We start from the raw sequence: 15,737 nt of genomic DNA, 5'->3' as shown, positions 1-15,737 counted from the left end.
TATAGTCTTGTAGTCCGATACTCAGAAGCTGGAATCTGTTCCGGACGTTCATCGTATCGTCCTCTTTTTCCTTTAGGAAACAGCTGGGGAAAACATCGAGCTTCCAAGCTCTCCTCCCATACACTCACGGGAGTTCCTTTTGCTTTCTTCATCTGAAATAGATCAATATTGTCTCCCATAACTTCTTTTGAATGAAGAGGATGTATGCTAAAATGTTCATAAATTTCTTCTTCCTTTGACTTGTCCACTTTTTCAATTTGTCCAGTTGGTGTTTCTGTGTCTTCTTGTAAACCTTCTTCTTCTATATAAATTGATTCATACCATTTGTTATTCCTTTTCAAATACAAATTTGCTCTTTGTACTTTCCGTACATCTACCAGCTCCTGCCAAATCTTCTTATTCTTTGTAGGTACACCATTAACCAGAATAATTAATGGTTCAGTTTCCAAAGTATCCGCATCAATAGTTTCCATATTTTTTTTCAAATCCAAGGGCAAATACACCACTCTACCTTTTAAACCTCTCAGTAAATCTGAAGGAGGTAATTTACCAGTTTTGGGCTCCATACTATGGTCTGGAACGGATGAACACATTGAATGAGTATAGACTCATATGTATTTAATTCAGAAAGTTCAGCAGGAATAGCATCCAATTCTAAATTATTATGTACAGCTCTGGTCGGCATTCTATTTTCCTCTAACTTGTTGTAACAGTATTTACAAATACGCTGAACTTCACCCAATTCAAAACAATTTTCAAGAAATATATAGGTGGCAAAATCCTTCCACTTATAATTATCTTCATTTTCACTCTTTCTGTAGAGATCAACATACCTGGTTTGTTTTCTATAATGAGTTCTGCGGCAACAAATACAAGTTATATTTGGTCTTTCATTAGAGATTATTGCAAATTTTGTTATGTGATCATTAAATGTCTTACTTACAGAGGGTTCTACATTTTCTTCCACTTCTTCCTCATTTACTGTGTCCTTCTCTGCACTGTTTTGTTCAGGACCAAAGTAACAAAACTGAATTTCATCAACAACCTTCTCTACATCTGATACCGTTCCACGGAACAGAGCCCTATTCAATTCATCTAACTTTATTGCTGGACTTGTTAGCAAAATACAACCGTCTCACAAACTTTCTCATTTCAGTATGATGAACAGCCAGCATCCTAAAATGATGGAAAACACTATTACACACTTTTCTAGATAGACAAGCCAGAGAATGACCCTGCAAACCAGTATTCTCTCTCACTCTGCATGGATCTAGACTTTGAAGCACCTTAATCTTCTGTTTCACACTTTTTTTGCTAGATTCTCTTAGAAACTCACGAAATGTATCAATAGATTCCTGACGCACAGTGCAAATACTACTACAATTCCAAGTGTACACTGGGGCTTTAGGACGTCTCCCCATAGCCTCATCCGCCATCACTTGTACCTCATCTCTTGGAACCATTATCTCCTTCTCCATTATGCAACCATTTTTCACTTCATAAGCACGACCTCTGGTGTCAACTGCATGCAGCAAACTATTACTTTGAAAATAGCTCTCTTCATTAAAAAAAGGTTCACTACTTGAACTATGCATCCATTTTCCTAAAAACACTTTACAAAAGTTTGTTCTGTTCACTACTCTTTTCCTTTTGCTATGTGATTTCAGTACATTAACCATTTTGTCTAATGTACGCATCCTATTCAAAATTAAAATGAATAGTTTCCTTTTTAATACTAATGCCTTTGCTGCAATGGCTTCAATTTCTTTTTTTCTCTTAAAAAACTTTGCCTTTTGCTTATATTTCTTCACATCCTTTATCAAATTGGACATAACTCTCCTCTGAAACATTTTTCTACGTATCTCTTTAAACGCTGTTTTTCTGTTTAAGTTTATCTTTTGAGTTGCAGAAGGTATATTTGCATTAACTAAATTCTCAATTTTTTCCTGTCCTTTTCGATTCAAATCATTCTTTCCAGTACAGACATTTTGTACATTTTTCCTTTTTTTGAATATGTTCCTTAGAAAATCTTTTTTTTTGCTTACCAGAAGATTTTTTCTTCTTCCCAACATGAGCATCTTCAACTAACTTAGGTCCTCCAGTTGTCTTCAAATATAGGTTTTTTTTCGGCTCTTTTTTTGCTCTGGATTTTGTAGGCATCTTAAATTTTGTTCACTGCTCTTCAGCAATACCTGAAAAAAACAAAAAAAAATTCCTTTATTTTATTTAAATATATTACTACATTTGTTTTCACATTAGTCACAAAACGAAATTTCTTTGCCAATTTGAAAGCACACTTACTACTCTTTTTTTTGGCAAGTGATAAACACTTTTACAGACTGACACATTATGAATCCACTTTTCAGATTTTTTACAGAGCACATGTCCAAACTGCTTTTTCAGACCAGCATCATTTGTAACCTGGGTGTCTGCCTACACTCCAGCAAGGGCAACCAGCCTTAGTGATGCTGAATGTATTTGCATTACTGACTGAAACCTCAAACCCCACTCGCTTGTGAATACTGTGCATGATTCCACATGGTAAGCAGCTACCTGTGTGCTAAGAGTCTGCATCTGCACCAAAAAATGTCTCCCCCTTTCCATCTAATGCAACTGTGAAATCACCAGAGCAATACGCAATAAATCTATGCCTGTAATTCCTATTTGCACACAGAGTCATGTTTTCACATTAGTCACAAAACGAAATTTCTTTGCCAATTTGAAAGCACACTTACTGCTCTTTTTTTTGGCAAGTGATAAACACTTTTACAGACTGACACATTATGAATCCACTTTTCAGATTTTTTACAAAGCACATGTCCAAACTGCTTTTTCAGACCAACATCATGTGTAACCTGGGTGTCTGCCTACACTCCAGCAAGGGCAACCAGCCTTAGTGATGCTGAATGTATTTGCATTACTGACTGAAACTTCAAACCCCACTCGCTTGTGAATACTGTGCATGATTCCACATGGTAAGCAGCTACCTGTGTGCTAAGAGTCTGCATCTGCACCAAAAAATGTCTCCCCCTTTCCATCTAATGCAACTGTGAAATCACCAGAGAAATATGCAATAAATCTCTGCCTGTAATTCCTTTTTGCACACAGAGTCATGTTTTCACATTAGTCACAAAACGAAATTTCTTTGCCAATAATTGTAATCTTGAGTAAAGATAGAAGCCTATGGTGTCAAGTTTAGAACTCCGCTAGGTCATTGGAATGTAGTGATGTTGCTCTGAGACCTTCATTCCAGAGCTGAGTGTCCTGCTGTATAGTTGGTGCTATTCACCTACGCTGAGATATTTAATTAAACATTCTTTCTACAACTCTACTAAGAAGATGTCGTATTTTAACAGCATTGTTATTGCAATGTCAATAGCTCAAATGCGAGACCTATTGCATTGGAAATGCTTGTTAAAGGTTAGCAGTCATCATTAGAATTCCGATTGGTTCTTCCAGCAGGTTGGTTCAACCTACAAAATGGTATGTGTCTCACATTGATTGAGCGTGGTTTGAAGCGTGGCACTCCGGACCTGAATAGCCTGCTATTCTGTTGTTAAAGTTTGACAAAGTAAAGCTGTAATGCTCCTCAGTCCCGAAGTGTGTGCCTCCTGCTCTTCCAGTACAGAGACCCCCAAACAGCTCTGCCATGGAGCCTCAGTAGTGCTCAGAAGCAGCTTCCCATGTTCTAGTACTGAGACCACACTGAGTGCTGCCCTCGCGCCCAACGTTGTCGATTACACTATGACTTGACGGGCACCAGATCACATCCTAAACTTCAATCTTCAGCCTTGGCCGCCTCTCCTCTGTAGCTTCTGAGATGCGATTGATTTACTGTGTACACTAAACAAATGCGCAGTCGTCACTTCTTTCCTATCGCTCCAGACTTCAAATCCCTGCATACCCTGCTGCGAGCCACCATGCCCCCACCTCGCTGCGGCTGGCTCCAGACCCTTTCTTTTATTGCTGCTGAATGCATTTGCTCAGCGAGGTGTGGTCACTGCCCATTGTTGTGGCATTTTAATTTTAAATAGGCAGTTTGGGAGGTAGCAGTGGGGATAGATAAACCCACAATGCACTGCAGCCCGAGGCAGAGTGGAACGAGAGGTTAGGAGCACGGGCCTGTGGTGGGGGAGAAGTGACACCCTGGCCTGTTACAGATAAAGTAAATGGTAGCGCCTAGAAGCAGCACTTATTGGCCGTACATGGAAAAAGCAAATTTTCATAAGAGTGAAGAGATTTGTACATAGTAAATCATAACGCCTCAGAGTTATGGCTTTTACTACACAGTTATAAAAACTCGCCATTCAGGACGTTGAGGGTTTCTACCGAGACTAAATCCCAGTCCCCCAACTTCAAGGTCCACCGCTTTAGCTGTTAGGCCATATCCTATTGCTGTGGGTAGGCCCAGCAGGACACATTAATCACAAGAGCTCATGCTGTATATATCCATCCTAAACCACAACACGGTCTTTGTAATGTATAAACTATAGCGCTACGAAGCTGTGCTGGGCATCTGGTGTTTTTACAAGATCTCATTAAAACATTTTCCAGTGGAATCCACAGTAAGAAGCACCTTGTTAAAAACCTGCCCCATTGTTCCCCGCTTGGTGTGCAGTCAGCAAAGCGCCCAAAGGCTGCCCTCTTGGTGATTCTCACAGTCGCATGAGCTAAGCTCTCCGAGCTTCCAATGCAGAGGGAGGGTGCGGAGAGGGTGTGCTTGATTCCATGTGACTTTACCAGTGACTTCTACATTGAAATTTCGAAATGAGATTGGGGACGATGCAAATGGGTAATAATGTCACTGGTGTTTATTAGTTATTTTTTCGGAGTTTTTTTTATATAGTGCGGATTTGACCAAAAGTGTCTGAGCGCTTTACATAAGCACCAGTGGCGTTACAGACGGAACATTGATTTTGGAAGGCACAGGGAGATTAACTAATTTGCCCTGGACCACAGGATGTTGAGGGTTTCTACTGAAACTTGAACCCGGTCTTCCAACTTCAAGGTCCACCGCTCTAGCCGTTAGGCCACATTCTATTGCTGTGGGTAGGCCCAGCAGGACACATTAATCACAAGAGCTCATGCTGTATATATCCATCCTAAACCACACTAGGTCTTTGTAATGTATAAACTATAGCGCTACGAAGCTTTGCTGGGCATCTGGTGTTTTTCCAAGATCTCATTAAAACATTTTCCAGTGGAATCCGAAGTAAGACGCACCGTGTTAAAAACCTGCCCCATTCTTCCCCGCTTGGTGTGCAGTCAGTAAAGCGCCCAAAGGTTGCCCTCTTGGCGGTTCTCAGTCGCACGAGCTTCGCTCTCCAAGCGACCAATGCAGAGGGAGGGTGCGCAGAGCGTGTGCTTGATTCTGTGTGACTTTACCAGTAAATTTTACATTCAGATTTCCAAATGACACTGGGGACGATGCAAATAAGTAATATTGTCACTGGTGTTTGGTTTTTTAATTTTTGGGGGGAGTTTTTTTTATAGCGCGGACTCTACCGAAAGTATGTGAGCGCTTTACATGAGCACCAGTGGCGTTACAGACGGAACATTGATTTTATTAAGCACGGGGAGATTAACTAGAAGCTATAACACATGCTCAAAGGTAAAGACGTTCCTGTATTCAGAGATGCTAGCCCCACAGTCTGCCGGAATACCCCTGTCCTCCCCGTGACCCCTTGCGCCTCTGAGCTCTGTCTGCCACCAACCAATCACAGAGCCGACTGATGCGTGCTCCAGGCGTGAAGGTAGCGTGGTTGCAGGAAGCCCGGAGCACTGGCTCGCGTGCTTCACAGCTGTCGTGAAGACTTCTGCTTGTTAAATAAACAGCCCTGAAACGGACGCGCCAGTCCGTGTGGGCCAGACAAAAAAGCGAAAAGGAGGCACCCCAGAAAGCTTATTGCCAATGGCAGGCCAACGTTTAGCATAAACGGTGACTCCAGCCAATGGAAATAAAGGGCGGAGCTTCAAGTCCTTTTCTAAAACTCCTCAGCAATAAATCTCGCTGAGTGAGTTGCGCATGTGCGCAGCAACGCTCGGCAAGACCTAAAAAGTATTAACAATAAATATTGTGTAAATGACAATGCCTTTTATTTGTTTTACAACGAAAACAAAAATAAAGGGCATAGTTATTTGCAATGTTAATAGCTCAAACTCGCGTAAATGCGAGACCTATTGCATTGCAAATGCTTGTTACTACCTGTTGCTAGATCCGTTCTTGCACTAGTGCATGCAATGCTCCAGGTCAGGCACTTCCTGTTTGCAGGCTCTACGTTGGTCAGGCCGCTCTTTGCTACCCGTTGTGGGGTGCGTTCTGGACCTGACTCCGCTTTAGAGGGAAAGCAGAAAGGAGAGGGGGACAGTTTATAAACCATTAGCAGGACACTGGTGGGAGCACCCCTGTTCTAATTCAACCGTTCTAATAGTGACTGAACGATGCCATTAATTGGTTTGTATAGTCAAGCATTAAATACGCCCATAACTATATAAACAAATTATTGGCTGTGGATTTTTTTGTACTTGATACATATTTACAGTAACCACATTATGTTTCTCCAATAAATGTAGCATGTGATATTTATATTGCACAAACCTAGCTGAAAGGACTAGGAGCACAGGACAAGGTAGACGGCAGAGGCCAACAGTGAGTGATAGGTGCTTAGAAGACCTGCGCTATTTACCCCTTCACCTTGTATCTTTTAAAAGGACATACTGCTCACTTTTGCCGTTTTGTAGTAAATAACAGGGGACTGTCCTTTACTGTAACAGTGCATCATTCAAAGTTAATGGACTTTGTTAGCCGAGCTGGGAGTCTAATTTATGTGATGCAGAGCACACTATGCGACACTGAGCGATTAACTCGCTCTCATGGCAGCAGGATGAGGACCTGACAAATTCCATAGCATCAGAGACACAATTACATTTTAAACAAATAATGAAAAATGAAATCCGCAGCAGAGGTTTTGACACTTGCCTATGTAGGCCCATTTAGTCCTGGAGTACTCAGAACCTCCTGAAGCAGTCTGCGAAGAATGCATCTGAACACAAACAAACCAATATGTGTGAAAATAGCACTGCTAACTGAGAGAAGCAGCATGAACAGCAAAGTGCGGTGAACTGATGCCACACGGGTGTAAGGGTCACGTGACTGTGAGGAGCAGCAGATGCTAGCAGAGGAGACATGCAGACAGTCTAACCACTAACACCAGGTTACTATGTGATGCCGTGTCACAATTGTAAAGCCTTATGCCAGCATTAGGACTAAAGAACCTTGTTCTAGTTTCAGCAATAGCCTCACCACTGTGTGACTCTGGGCAAATCTGTTAATTTTAACATTCCTGTGCCAAGAAAAATTAACGTGTCCTTGTGTAATGTAATGGTGCTCGTGTAGAGCGCTCCAATACCTTTGTGTCCAGTGCAAGCTATGTAAAGATAGAAACAACCAGAGAAAGGGAGCGAGGGAGATCAAGCCCTGAAAATGCTCCCTGCTGTTTTTTTATTGGTTTATTTTTTTTGTAGAGGGAGCGGTGGGGGAAGGGAGACCTAGAAGCATACATCCGAGCCTTTCACAAGTTTAAGAACTGGAAGGTTGTATGCACCAACTGTGAAATGGCAGACACAACTAAAACGCCTCAGTTTATGAAGCCAACAATATGGACATCTATACTTATTTTTTAATCTTCACGAATTCGACTTACTGCATTTCCACAAAATGAAATAATGGGTAAAATCTTGTAAAACAACTTTCTTTGTGATGCATAGATTTTGTGTAATTCTGTGAAAAACCATTTCCTGTAGTAAAGAGCAGTGGCTGGTGAAATTCTTCAATTTTAAACAAAATCCACCTACGTAGGCATTTCACTCTAGGAATTATTTCTGTCTGTTCATAAATCTGTAATGCTGGACGAATGTCATGCTTTTCACGCAATGTCATCTACTTCTCTGTTGTGCAAAAGAAAATGCCCAGGCCTAGTAAAGAGCATTCGTACCAAGTGTATCTGATAATGTGCACTTTTAAAACTGCCCCCAACTAACCAGCACTTCCATAACTTATATATACTGAAATGTATTAATACCTACAAGCATATAAACTGAGTGATATTTCAATAAATAAAAGACGACATTTCAAAGTTTGAAAGCACACTTACTGCTGTTTTTTTTGGCAAGTGATAAACACTTTTACAGACTGACACATTATGAATCCACTTTTCAGATTTTTTACAAAGCACATGTCCAAACTGCTTTTTCAGACCAGCATCATGTGTAACCTGGGTGTCTGCCTACACTCCAGCAAGGGCAACCAGCCTTAGTGATGCTGAATGTATTTGCATTACTGACTGAAACCTCAAACCCCACTCGCTTGTGAATACTGTGTATGATTCCACATGGTAAGCAGCTACCTGTGTGCTAAGAGTCTGCTTCTGCACCAAAAAATGTCTCCCCCTTTCCATCTAATGCAACTGTGAAATCACCAGAGAAATACGCAATAAATCTCTGCCTGTAATTCCTATTTGCACACAGAGTCATGTTTTCACATTAGTCACAAAACGAAATTTCTTTGCCAATTTGATAGCACACTTACTGCTCTTTTTTTTGGCAAGTGATAAACACTTTTACAGACTGACACATTATGAATCCACTTTTCAGATTTTTTACAAAGCACATGTCCAAACTGCTTTTTCAGACCAGCATCATTTGTAACCTGGGTGTCTGCCTACACTCCAGCAAGGGCAACCAGCCTTAGTGATGCTGAATGTATTTGCATTACTGAGTCCAACCTCAAACCCTTAAACTATTCTTTTATTATACCAGTACACCTTAATTTATTGTGAAAACATAGTCCATATTATTTTACATGTTCCTCACATTTAAATTTCTCCCAAAACAGAAAATAATAAACACAACTTCAACAAAAAGAATTGCATTTCTATTATTCATTTCTTAATTTACCATATACATCCCCTCTCAGACTCTAAACTCACCTTTAAAATTAGTTAGTTGTGAAAGAAATGTGGCACTCAAACAGATTATCAGAGCCAGGATCTCTGTTCTCTACACCTCTCTCCTCTCAGCAGAACCAGATAATGGCAAACTTTCCCTCTCTTTTTCCACACATATACATGTTAGTTTCAAATCTCAGTGCTTGCCCCTTTTTTTCAAATGTAATCACACATTTCTATTGGTTGAAAACCCAACCCTTTTCCAAAAGTACCCTTCCCCCAACTTGACTTCTGCCTAGTACCCTTCCCCCAACTTGACTTCTGCCTGCTACCATAGCAACAGCTCATGGAACACTGCTGTGTGGAGTCAGGTCAGAAGTTAGCCAAACAATGTTTCAATTCCAAAGAGCAAGAGTGCTTGACTTTTCAAACCTAACAGCAAATCCATAGTACTGTTCTTTGGTAACACATTTTTCTGTACCAATACAAAACAAGCTTCTATTAATTTACACATACAGCCTAGTTTTTATTCTAGAATGGTATGAAACAGCCAATCAGTTCTTTTTTTTGAAAAAAAAATATGTATGCCTCCATTTCCAAACTGTCTTTCTTTTCATATTGCCATTCTACTGAAAGACACCTCCTGAGTGCATCCAGTTCTCCTTTGAAGATGTTCACAGTGTGGATTGTAGGGCACAGCTATGTCTTCTGGAGTGAAAAGTTTGCAGAGAAAACAGATATGGTGAGAGACCTTGCTTTGCCAAATGTAGACATTAAATGGATTGGTCAGAGAGGGTTAAAGTGGCACCAATTGATGCCATTGGTGAAATCCTTCATGCACATCCAACACCCTGACCTCATAATAGTGCACTGTGGTGGCAATGACCTAGGCACTTTGACTGGGGTAGGTCTGGAAATGCTTATGAAGGACACCTTTGCACAACTGTTTTCACTTTTCCCTAAAACTGCCTTTGTGTTTTCTAACATATGCCAAAGGCAAAAATGGAACTGGTCCAATCATTTCTGTCCGCAGATTGACAAAGCAAGGAAGCACGTCAACAAATCTGTTTCTTCTTTCCTCCGTGACTATGGTATGGGTTCCATTTACCACAACAACTTGCGTTATGACATGCAAGACATTTATAGAGGAGATGGTGTACACTTCAATGATGAAGGGAACAGAGTCTTCCTCTTGAACCTTAGACTCTGCATCGGTACTTACTTGTAGGTACCACTAAAAAATCACTTAATAAACACAACGGCTCTTTTTAGAGCCCCCTAATATCTAAACACTTAAATCTGATTTTCATTTCTTTTTTTATTTTTTTTTTTCTACCGTACGCTTACCGTACGCGTACCCCGTGATTTTTTTTTAAATCAATAAATGTTCTCTTTGTACTTTTCTGTCCTTCTTTGACCCCCTTACAAATGTTAGGGGGTCTGTAACTCTCCTCCTTGCCCCCTTTTCTTGTTATCACTCTTTTTTTTCTGAGTGAAACACACGAAATGGCGGCCGCCGCTTCCTGGTTTCGACCGATTCGAATGTTTACTAAGATCTAAGAGCCAATCAGAATCGCGCTCGCGTACGGTAAGCGTACCGTAAGCGCACCGTAAGCTGGCTCAGATATATATATTGATTTAAAGGCTATTTTCTCAGAATCTACTTAACAGATTTACACCAAACCTACAAAAGGCACTTCCTTGACCTGAGGACTACCTCTCTGCCAAATTTCTAGTAATTCTGTTCAGCCGTTCGGGCTGTAGCTGTGTCTAAAGGTCCTATGGAAAAATGAATGGGAAAAACGCGTTTTGGGACCCCCCTTTTATCTCAGCCCCCGCTTGACGAATCCCCCCGAGACTTTCAGGGAAGGAGCGGAGCGTAGCGCCCCACCTATTTTGAAAAATTTGCGAGGATTCGTCGACCGGCGCCAAAGTTATTCAAAATAGAATGTTGCGGATTTCCTATGGAAACGTGGTCCTAACTATAACTACCTACTGGCGACCGCCAGTAGGTAATATATATATATATATTTTTTTTTTTTTTTTAAGGGATTGGTTCCCTGTTAATTAGTTGGCTCGCCCACCTCTCAGCACACACATAACTGCACCTCGGTGGCCCCCGCAAACAACATGGAAATACTTCCCACACAGGTTCAAAACAAAGACAACACACTTCCAACCAAACACCCTCCACTGTGCAGTGTGCTGCCCATGTAGGCAAGCGCTTCAGCACCCCACATAGAGGTACGTGTAATATAAATGTTGCAATACAATACAATGCACAAGGCTGTCTGGAATTGCACAAAATTGGTGGGTGAAGGAAATAACAGCTCAGCTCCAGTGGATTCTTATCCCTGCCCCAACTATTGTGCGTCTTTGATGGCAGCCTGAGCCTGCTATTGGCTGCAAAATACACTGCATGCATACTAGTGTAGGGAGTCACTTCTCTCTGTGACCACACCACACGGTCTCCATGGTTCAGCTATGCCACCAGGCATAATTCCCACTGCCATCCTTTTATCTGTACGGGATGTGGGCAATTGACACCTGCTAGGGTTGCCACCTTGCTTTTTTTATATGGCATGACTTGTATTTGATTTTCCCTGCCGGTTCAAGTATCAGAAAATTGGTATTTTTCCTCCTTATTAGTACATACTTTATACAGTAAATGTATGAAGAAAAACGTTGAAAATGTGTTTCACAGCTGCCCTAATGAGGACTGACTCAAGATTTAACTAAATAACAACAGGAAGGTTATGTTAAAAAATTAATGCAGAAGATTTTACAAACAAGTTCACTCAAGTATCCCGTCTGGGCCTTTGCTGAAATATATATTGTGAACAGATGGCCAATATTTTTGGTGGCAACCCTAGCACCTGGTTGGTTATAAACTGGTCTGAGGCATTCCGCGTGAAACTAATTGCGGGAGAAGTGGTTTTCGATGCACTTGACTGCACAAAAGACTGCAAGACTTTTTTTTATTAAATATGACTTTTAATCTGCACCTGTGGTAGATTCCATACTACTCACAGCACACTTTCACACAACGTGCAGACAATAGAGACTAGACATGTGTTCTTCTCCATATAAATGTAGCGCTTCAGTAACCTCGTCTCTTCCATGCAGTTTATTCCTGTGAATCTCCATGTATTTTCGCAAGCCTTCATCACCTTTGACACTCTAGGTTAACTTCTCAAAGAAGTACTTTAGTGACAAAGTCATGCTTACTTTTTGCTAATATTTTGTTGGTCCACACTATCAAGGGCTGGTGGTGCTGCTAACATTCTTTTAATAATAATTTTTAAAAGAGGATTGTGAGACTAGTTCATGGGTCGAGTGCATTGCAGTTAAGTCGAACACATTATTCAAGTCTCTAGACCTGCCGGTTTGGTGACATTTTAAAGATTTTTACCAGAAGTGCTCTACAAAATCTACGGATTCTCCGTGCCCAACCGCCGTTCGTCGAACGCCCCAAGAACATAGAACACTAAAGAGATACTGGAAGATGCGATGCAGCAACGTTCCACAATAGATCAGTAACGCAAGATGCAAAGACAGTAACAGAATATACAATGATACAACAACCCTCTCTGAAAAACGGCATGAGTAAATTAGCCGAATGCCGGGACACTTAGGTGCAAAACCAGGACTGTCCCAGCAAACCTGAACTTATGCTTAATGTCACAAATGACATATTGTCATTTTTTTGTTACAGGCAAACAAATAAATTAAAAAAGAAACATTGTCACGTTAGTAACAATTGTCGAGAGGCTGCCGCAAGCGTGACAACAGCATGTACTCCCGCAGTTGGCCAATTTCTTGTAGGTGAGTGGAGTCGTTCTATGGCTGTGGGGGGACGAACCTTTAACTTTCCTTCGCCTCCAATCCATATTAGTGCCAGGGCGCGGATATTTTAAACTTGGGTACCCTTCAAGAGCGGGAATTGCCTTGGGTCACTGGATCGGCTATAAACCAGCACGGGGCATTTTAACAAAGACAAGTGTTCGGTCAGCTCCGGCGCTGGCGTGTGAGTTTATTCTAAAGCCTCGCTGTGACAAATTGCTGGGGTAACATGAGACGTATGACTCCTACCAGACGTGACTGACATAAACACAGGTGGGTGGTTCTACATGAATTTATCCAAGTACCCACTTCCTGCACACCAAAAACAGGCTGCGCCGTGTGGTCACTTAGCACATGACGCGCCAGGAACAAGAAACACTCACCTAGCATCCGTCCGTCCCTGACTGCTTCGGCCGGTTTTCTCTGTGCTCTGCCGGGGAGGCGCCGAAAAATGTGCCTTCCTCCGTTCAGTAGACGTGGCAGTAAGACCCGCCTCAAGCAGTCACCAGTCCCTTCCCATTTTTTTTTTTCATTTAAAGCGCCACTCTAAGAAGACAAGATTCCGATGACGACACATTTCGCCGGTGGTGACGTAATGTCCCGTGCGCATGTACATTTCAGCCGCGGGCGCCATCTTGACTGGCAAATTCTCATTTGCACAAACTCAGTAAAGAGCGCCATGTTTGCTTGGGATGATGCATTTCGCGAGGACCAGTGCTGGCCCTAAGCTAAGGGGAGACACTTAACCCCGTAACTGCCGCGACTTTTTTGGATACTTGGGGTAGTTCATCGTTAAACCTCCATAGCGTTTTTTCTACATAAGGAATTCACTCCAAATGTGCATCCTTTTTAGGCTTCGCTTGTGGTGTGCTTGCGAAATCTATTGTAATGGGAAACAAGCATTGGCATAGCCAATAGGTCTTGCCTTTGGGACCTTATAAGTGTTTAGCCATGCAACAGTTGCATAACTAAATACTTATAAGGTCCCAAAAGCAAGACCTATTGGCTATGCAAAGCGGCCGTGCGGCCACGAAAGTGATCGCGATCCCGATCAAACATCAAAGCGGCCGTGAAAGTAAAAGTAATCGCGGTAAAGCGCGGGCGCGCGCACATGCACTGTAGCTCTAGGCTGGCCTGGTAGCACTTTTTGGAGCCCTCTCCATAAGTCTCGCCAGACCAGCGCATGCGCTGGGTCAGGCGAGACCTAAAAAATCTTAACAAGCATTGGCATAGCCAATAGGTCTCGCCATTGGGACCTTATAAGTGTTTTAGCCATGTAACAGTTGATGTTGTTACACCAAGGATATTGTGCAGCATAACCAGTGGACGAAGCAGGCGGGATCGGAAGGGTACGGCGTGCCCCTACTTCTTTAATTCCAAGCATTCCGTTCCCCTACTTTTTAGGTCTCGCCTGATCCAGAGCATGCGCTGGTCTGGCGAGACTTATTGAGAGGGTTCCAAAAAGTGCTACCAGGCCAGCCTAGAGCTACAGTGCATGTGCGCGGGCATGCGCGCCGCACTTGACCGCGATTACTTTCACTTTCACTTTTCACTTTCCGCTTTGATGTTTGATCGCGACAGCGATCACTTTCACGGCCGCTTGGCATAGCCAATAGGTCTCGCTTTTGGGACCTTATAAGTATTTAGTTATGCAACTGTTGCATGGCTAAACACTTATAAGGACCCAAAGGCGAGACCTATTGGCTATGCCAATGCTTGTTTATTTTGAAAATGCGTCCCAGGACGCAATAAATCACCATCGCCTATAAATAAAGCTGGGCGCTCCTGGCGTTCATGACGGGCGGGCGGCAGAGAAGTAAGAGGAATCTGTCTTTTCCTTCATGCCCAGAGAAGACAAAGACAGTGTCCACTTCGGCTCTGCCGTTTCAGATGCTCCCACTCTTTTCTTCTTCCCTCTCTCTCTGTCTAGCAGTTCTTCTCTTACTGAAAACCGTGACTTCAAGACGGAGTTTTCACTCTCTTTCCTCTCCCTTCTTTTATTTTCTCCCCTGTGAAATGTATCCAAAAAAAGAAAAACTCTTTTGCAGGAAATGTCGTATTTTTCTGACATTTTAATTCCAAAGTGCAGCATCGGTAATAAAAGATTAAAAATATGAAAAATAAGTAAATAAAGTAAGACCAAGTGGTAGCAAACTGGCCAGATTGATTTTATTCACACCCAAACACATTAGCGCCACTTTTACAGAGTTTGCCAGTGAAGCGCTATATTTTTTTTCTTGTCTTTGTTTACCCTAGGCTTGGAACTAGTTCACCAATCCAGGGGTTCTACAATGCATGGATTGGAAAACAATATGTGTCCTGCGGCTCTGCGTTCAGGGATGTGGTCTTTTTGCCATACGATTTGTAAGGATATAAGCAACGGACATTGAAATGGGTCCATTCAGGGTCTAGTAGTCATGGCCTTAACATTTCAGGCAAAAGCACTCCCGGATTTCTCAATAGTGAGTGTAAAAGAGTTAAGGTAACCATGTTGTTCCTGCTTACATTTCACATGGTTTGCTAAATTTTGCATTTCCTATGAGTGTTTGCTTTCTCCAGGATGTTGTTACTTTTTTTTTTGTCGGCCGCAAATTGCTCTTGTCTAGCGCGTAATTTAAATTGAACCGCATCCAGGTGTTTATAGCTGGCAACAATTGGGTTGTAGCTGAAGGCAGTGTGAGTTTTTCTCAGTGGGGCAGTTTGGTGTTCAGTGGGGGAGAGGATATGGCACTATGCCCAGAGCTGCAGGATTTGGAACTGGGGAACCAGGTTCAGCCTTAATGACCAGTCCACCAGACCACTCTTTTGAGGGAACACAATCCCATGCTAGACCTTAGAAGGCTTCGTAAGACCTTAAAAGCTCTGGTGTCCCTAGCAGTGGCAAGTGTGGGTTAGCCTTCAAGGCTTGTCCACCACAATCCATATTGAAGTTCACCTCCAGTTTTGCGG

General features: G+C 42.2%; 2 protein-coding genes across 3 annotated transcripts in view; one reads left to right on the top strand and one right to left on the bottom strand.

Annotated features, from left to right (window-relative positions):
• PLPP5 (phospholipid phosphatase 5) overlaps positions 1-13,355 on the bottom strand; it is a 247,391-nt gene extending 234,036 nt beyond the window's left edge. The window contains exon 1 of the mRNA XM_085633961.1: positions 13,172-13,355. The gene's annotated coding sequence lies outside the window, so the exon portion shown is untranslated. The remainder of the gene's footprint in view (positions 1-13,171) is intronic.
• LOC146785159 (solute carrier family 53 member 1-like) overlaps positions 1-15,737 on the top strand; it is an 831,379-nt gene that overhangs the window by 732,850 nt on the left and 82,792 nt on the right. The gene's annotated exons all lie outside the window — the stretch shown is intronic.

Source organism: Triturus cristatus, chromosome 11, assembly GCF_964204655.1.
Source record: "Triturus cristatus chromosome 11, aTriCri1.1, whole genome shotgun sequence".
In the NCBI taxonomy this organism is placed as follows: domain Eukaryota; kingdom Metazoa; phylum Chordata; class Amphibia; order Caudata; family Salamandridae; genus Triturus; species Triturus cristatus.
Note: the sequence above shows the minus strand (reverse complement) of the source record. Positions and strands in the feature narration are given on the sequence as shown.